The following is a 6,525-nucleotide window of genomic DNA, read 5'->3' on the forward strand; positions in this document are numbered from 1 at the left end:
ATTTTGTTAAATCGCATATTACGAGGGCTCTGTTTCTGAGCCTTCCTGCACGTACAGTAACTTTTCATTTAAATTCATAGCACAGTGGAATCATTCTGAAGCTATTTTAACAACAATAAATCTCAATTCCTGTGGTACTGACGTGGCACCTAACTGAAGTGGCAGCTGAGCACCGGCGAGCGCATTTTTTGCGTGTAGGGGCAAGTGCGCCTGCGGTATTTTTTTGCTGCATCTGATCTCAGGTGGAAAAAAATGTGCATCTTAGAATCAGTAACATACGACAGCACCTTCTTCAAGGGTCTTCTTCAAGGGTACTGGGAATTGTTTCCTGTCTTGTGTCCCGGGCTTCTTCCAGGAGCAGAGATCACCACCAAAGAGGGGAGGTCACTTAGAAAGCCTTAGAGGAAAGAATGTGTTGGATGTCGGCATGCTGTGAGACTTCACACTATCCTGTGTCGTACAGGGAGGGTCCTCAGTCCGTCACCAGCCAGGCTGGGGCAACGAGGCGACTGCTTCACGCAGCAAAGCATCACACAATTGTGATGTATGGGCAAAATTCCCCATCGAGTCAAGAGTAGAGTTTATGTAGGAGTCACGTCCGTGGCTTCATTACCCACCATGCCTTGCACAAAACAGGTCATAAATGAAAGACAGTCGACAGGACAGCTAATTGTAGATAATTTTCAAGCTCATTCCTCAATGAAATATTACTGATCTTTCAGCAGTGATATCCTCTAATCAATGCTCGCTATGAGTAGCGTTAGGAGGACTTACTGTCAGCCCAGGCACTGTTCTAACTGCCTCACTTTTCTTAACTAATTTGCTGTTTAACAAGCCCCAAAGTAGATACTGTTATTATCCTGATGATACACGTGAGGAAGCTGAGGCATGGCGTCGTCCATGAACTTGCCCAGCATCACACAGTTGTGAAATGTCAGAGCCAGATTCGAACTTAGGCAATCTGGCTTAGCATTAATGCCCTTAACCATTATACTTTATCGCCTCTACCACAGAACGCTGAAAAGTTGTCGTAAAAGAATAAAAACAAATATGATTACCTAAACATGCAGATCCCCGGTAAATGTATAAGTAAACCATGCTCTCTGGATTTTCAATAAACATTTGTTTATTGATTGTTCAAAGAATGAGGCAGAGAGAAGTACTCCACAGTATGTTAGAATTAACAGTAACAAACCCCACACAATTAGCAAATGCACTGAAGACGGGGAGGGAAGACTGATCTTAAGACTGTGACTGTGAAGTTGAGGCAAAATGTCAAACCAAAGCAAAAAGTCTCAGGCTCTCCAAGGAGCACCTACAGCAGATCCACTGACTCAGCGTGTAAAAGTCCTCGCGCGTGCCGGCCATGGGTTCAGTTCAGGCCTTATTCTGACCACGACAACATCTGGAATTCAGGGAGCTACAACAATGAATTACCTTGAACTGAAATCACGTGTTGGGAAGTCTCGTCCTTGTACGGATCCCAGCAGCTGCGGTGAGTACTGTGTTAGGAAAGCTCATTAAACCAAGGAATTGAATGTTTCTTTTTTAAAGAAATGGCCATTGGGTGTTAATCAGCTGTAAAGAAGGAAGCAGAAAGCCAAGGGGGTCCACAGAAGAGCTTTGCCCTGTAAGCACAGTTGCCTCACCTCTGACCTCCATAACGGGGAAAGAATTTGGCTCTGGCAATATTCTTTGTGAAGTTAGCAGCTTGAATCCCTGCCACCAGCAAATGAGTTTTCTCTAGTCAGAACCACTGAAACAAAGGTCCATGCTCCTGGATGGCTGTTGTTTGGAAGATGGCTGAGGAACTGCAAAACCTGCCCCTTCCCCCCACCCCCTCGCCTGGAAGCTGCGAGCTGTGGTATTCAGCCTCCGGTCCTATGGCACAAAACTCACAGGAAAGAAAAACTGGCTGGGCAAGTAGGCGATAAGCCCAAGGTGAAAAGTGAAAACTGCCTCGCAAACGTGAAGACGTGCATAAAAGGAGCAAGTAATGAAGGAGGAGGGACTTACTGTGCTACCTCTTACCTTTGAGCTAATCCCCGTGACTGGCTTACTGATTACTGATGGCACCGGGAAGTGATATGTGGGGACAGGCAAGGAAGAGCAGCTGGATTCTAGTGAGTCTGAAGTCTTCTCTGCGTCAGTTGTAATCAGTGGCTGGCCAGCTGCCGCAGGGTCAGCATACTCAGAAATTTCCACCTCTCTCATGTCAATAGTCTGGCGATTTTCACGTTAAAATACTTGAATACACATTACTGTAAACACTGATAGATGTTCCACTACCATTGCTGGTTCTACCACTTCTATCACTACTCAAAACAATCTCTTGATAGTTTGCCTTCTGTGAACACACATTCTCAGGGGGTGAGTTGGCGGCCATAGCGCTGTATCACTTTCTCCAGCGCCAAGGAAACCATTTAAGGATTGTTGCGAATCCTCCTGTCAACGCCAGGTCCTGTCTCGTCACGTGGTTCTATGAAAACAATGTATCACTGGGAGAAGTATTCCAACTCATCCATTCAGATCCTACCCCATTTAGTGTTCTGACTATGCTTCTAACTATTTCAAATGAAATACCCCCTAGTCGGCCGAAAGCTGAAAAATGGAGTCCAAATCATGATAGAAGTAACAATATTATTGTAGATTGTAGTATATTTATTTATTTTGGCTAGCACAGTTCCTGGCTCATAGTAAATACTCAATAAATAGTTATCAAATAACTGAAGCATAAGTATGTGGTGGGTGTTGAAAGCAGCTGGGCATTTTGTATACCTCCCCCACCTCATGCTATCACTGTCTTCCAGTCACTTCTTGTACGTGTGGGCTCCTGGACTGGTCTAGATCTCCCCCTGTCCTGATCTTACTGTGACAACCAAAGTGCAAGTAGCCACCTGAGGGCTGCTTCCATTCCTCCCACATTCTTAGGGGCACGGGTTCTAGAGCTCCCTCCTCTCTGTGTCTGCAGCATGTTACCTAGGGGCTGGGGGTGCAGGGTTGGCATGTGGGAGCCCATGGGCTTGTCTGCCAGCTCCAGGGACTCCTAGAGGCCTTCTTTGGGGACGCCCTCTCTCTTCGCCCCTTCACCTGTCATGTCTCACCCATCTGTTACATTAAGGTGGCAGCAGCTATGCCCATACAGGAGAGCCCACAGTCAGTCCCAACAGAGAAAATGGACGTGGGACATAGACAGTTTTCTAGGGAAAATACACAAAACTCCAAGAAAAAGAAACAAAAAACCCCAAATCCCACTTGTTGCCAAAGAATGCAAAATTAAAAGGATTAGGATACACCTATCAGAAAGACAAAAAGTAAAAGGAATGAGAGAGGACGGGGAAAGGCATTCTTACTGTCTGGGGAAAGCAAATTCATACAACTTACTGGAGGACAATTTGGGATATGTATAAAATCCTTAAAAGAAGGATAGTGTCAAATTCAAGAATTTCACTTCTAGGAATTTTCCAAAGGAAAAAGAAATTAGAAAAGATGTACAGCTGACCCTTGAATAACACAGGGTTGAAATGTGTGGATCCACTTACATGTGTATTTTTTTTTTTATAAATACAGTATAGTGTTGTAAATGTACTTTCTCTTCCTAATGACTTTCCTAATGACATTTTCTTTCCTCTAGCTTACTTTATTATATGAATACAGTGTCTAACACAAATAATATAAATGTGTTAACTGACTGTTTACATTATCAACAAGGTTTCCAGTCAACTATAGCCTATTAGTAATTAAGTTTTTGGGGAGCCAAAAACTATATATGTGGATTTTTGACTGAGCAAGGAGTTGGTGCCCCTAACTCCTGCATTGGTCAGGGTCAACTGTATATACAGGGATGTTCAATATAGCAATATCTATAACAGCAAAAGCAGGAGTTTGGTAAAATAAATTGTACTCCATTTTTAGAATTCTGTGTGATCATTAACATGATGTGTTTGTGTGTGTATGCATATATATACACACACACATATAATTATATAAATATGTAAATATACATATATAAATATGTAATATATATATATATTTTTTTTTTTTGACACAGGGACATTTGAATGTTGTGTTCAGTGAAAAAGCAGACCACAGGACGTGGATGTGATATTTTTGCAAACAGATTTCTAGCATTCTTATGCTTAAAGTCTATAGGGATATGTACAAAACAGTAACAAGGGTGAGAATATGGACGATTTACATTTCAAACTTTCTTCCAATATACGTTTGTGCTTTTTGGCAAAGTAAGTGTGTTATTTCAACAATAAAAAATAATTGCTCATGTGCAGTAAAAAAAAAAAAAGAGAGGTTTTCATTTTTCTATTCCCAATAAGAAAACCCACAAAAATTACAATATTTTAAGCTGAAAGCATTCTTAAAGAACACTTTAACCTCTTATTTTACAAATACGTGGACTGAGGCCCTGGGGAATTAACTGACTTGCCCAAAGGTGTCGCCCCAGGCCACTTCAGAGTGAGGGACAGAGTGAGAACCTGAACCCAGAACAGCGTTTTCTAAAGCTACATGGTGCTTCTGAAGGGGGCTCAAGCACAGAAGTGTTACAGGAGGACTGAATGGCAGCCTGGTCTGTGGGCACAGCCAGTCACTGGCTCTCAGTAGATCTTGAAAATGGCCCAGAGCACGGCCGGCTGAACAGCTGAAAGAAAACTTTCAGAGCATGAAAAATGTTCTACCAGTCTGCCTGACAAGCTGTATTTTCCCATTTGGTAGGTGAAATCCTCTCCAGAAAATGCTACGGTACAAAGAGCTCCGTTCTCCGAGGTGTGAATGATGTCCTTCATGAGGAAGGCTCCGAGGTGATCAACGGGAGGCCAGGAATAATTAAGAAGCCCCACAGCCAGGAGAGGACTAACGCAGAGCCTCCATCCAGTGTATTCACCAGATGAATAGATCAGCAGAGATCAATAATAATAAAAAAAAAGTAATTAGACATTCTTACTCATGTGTGCTGCCCTTGCCATAAGGTTAGCTCTTGAGGTGACATTGAGAGGCCTCACTACTTCAGTTCTGGGATCCGGGAACACTCTGGATGGATTCCTGCGTCTTTACATCTATGTGGGAGGCAGTTAGCTCCTGCAATGGAGCTCTTCGACAGTGCTCGCTCCCCTGGTCCCTTCCCCCAGCCTTCCTTAGGCTTCCTCTAGGGACTTGGACCAAAATCCAGGAAGCTTTAAAATCATTTTCTTCTGGTCAGGCAAAGGCCATATTACCATCTTTGAGCTGGGTAGCAGAGTATTTTCAGTTCGGTAACACCCTCAGCTATATAAGTTGATCTGGAAGCTTATATATTTTTCCCGAACTGGTCTTAGGTACTTTTTCCTTGAATCGATCTTTTCTCTTTGCTTTCCAGGGGCTCCTGGGCTAGGACGGCTCAAGAACTCATTGAAATGTGAACCCTACTTCCATTAGCTTGGATTAGGTTGGACTGTATATCACAGAAGAATGCATAACATCTGGCTAACGTGGAGAACAGTTTCTGGTCTGGAAGTAGATCCCCTAGGTGTGGTGTTAGAGCAGCTTTCTGTGTCCTCAGAGACTCAGCCTGCTATAGTTTTTATTTGCTATATTCATCAAAGTGGTTCTATTCTCAATGCCATCTCATGATCCAACATAACTGAGAGTTCCAGACGTTTCAACCCATTCCAGGCAGCAGAAAGGACGAAGAGCAGAAATTACATGAAAACAGGTTCTAACAGAGCCTTGCTAGCCTGGGAGGCATTGTCTTCTGAGGCAACTTTGATCCACCTACGCTGATCCAGAATGTATTTCTCTTTTAACTTTTAAAAGGCAGTCATTTCCCTCATTTCCCATTTCTGGCACCTTACTGTAGCCCTGAACTATTATAACTAGGATTATCTTAGAGTAAATGATCTCCTTTCGCCTCTCTAGGTTCCGGGCCAGGATTCCTCCAACTTGTCCTAATGCATCTCAAACAGCCCAGAACTGCCAGTGCAAAATAAACTATTCCTAAAGAAGGAGAAGGTTATTCCTCCTCTCTCCACTTTTAAGTCCTGATTTTACGGATAAAGGCTCTTAGAGATGGACAGGTAAACTGCCCTTTCCCCATAATTAACATTATAAAGAACTTCCTTATATTTAATCTAAATGCCTCAAATATAACTCAAACACATTTTATGTTTTACCTTCTTTGGAAAGGGAGACCAATTAGCTGTATTACATCTAAATCTAAGACTATACTTTTCAGGGATCATTTCTATGGTTTGTATCATACCTAAATCTTAGAAATAAGATAAGTAGTTAACAGGTGAGATATGGTGGATTTCTATTTGGGGGGAGAGGATTACAAGGAATTGTAGTATTTTTTTTTAAGATTTTATTTATTTGAGAGAGAGAGAGAGCGCACACAGAGGGAGAATGAGAGGGAGAAGCAGACTTCTCGCTGAGCAGGGAGCCCGATGCAGGGCTCCATCCCAGTACCCTGAGATCATGACCTGAGCAGAAGGAAGACACTTAACCAACTGAGCCACCCAGGTGCCCCAGGAATTG

The 6,525-nt window shown here is 42.9% G+C and overlaps 1 pseudogene; it reads left to right on the forward strand.

Moving 5' to 3' along the window:
• The first annotated feature begins 6,206 nt into the window (after positions 1 to 6,206).
• LOC121099985 lies at positions 6,207 to 6,285 on the forward strand (annotated as a pseudogene).
• Positions 6,286 to 6,525: the final 240 nt, after the last annotated feature.

The sequence above is a fragment of the Ursus maritimus genome, unplaced genomic scaffold (assembly GCF_017311325.1).
Source record: "Ursus maritimus isolate PB19 unplaced genomic scaffold, ASM1731132v1 scaffold_1, whole genome shotgun sequence".
NCBI lineage: Eukaryota > Metazoa > Chordata > Mammalia > Carnivora > Ursidae > Ursus > Ursus maritimus.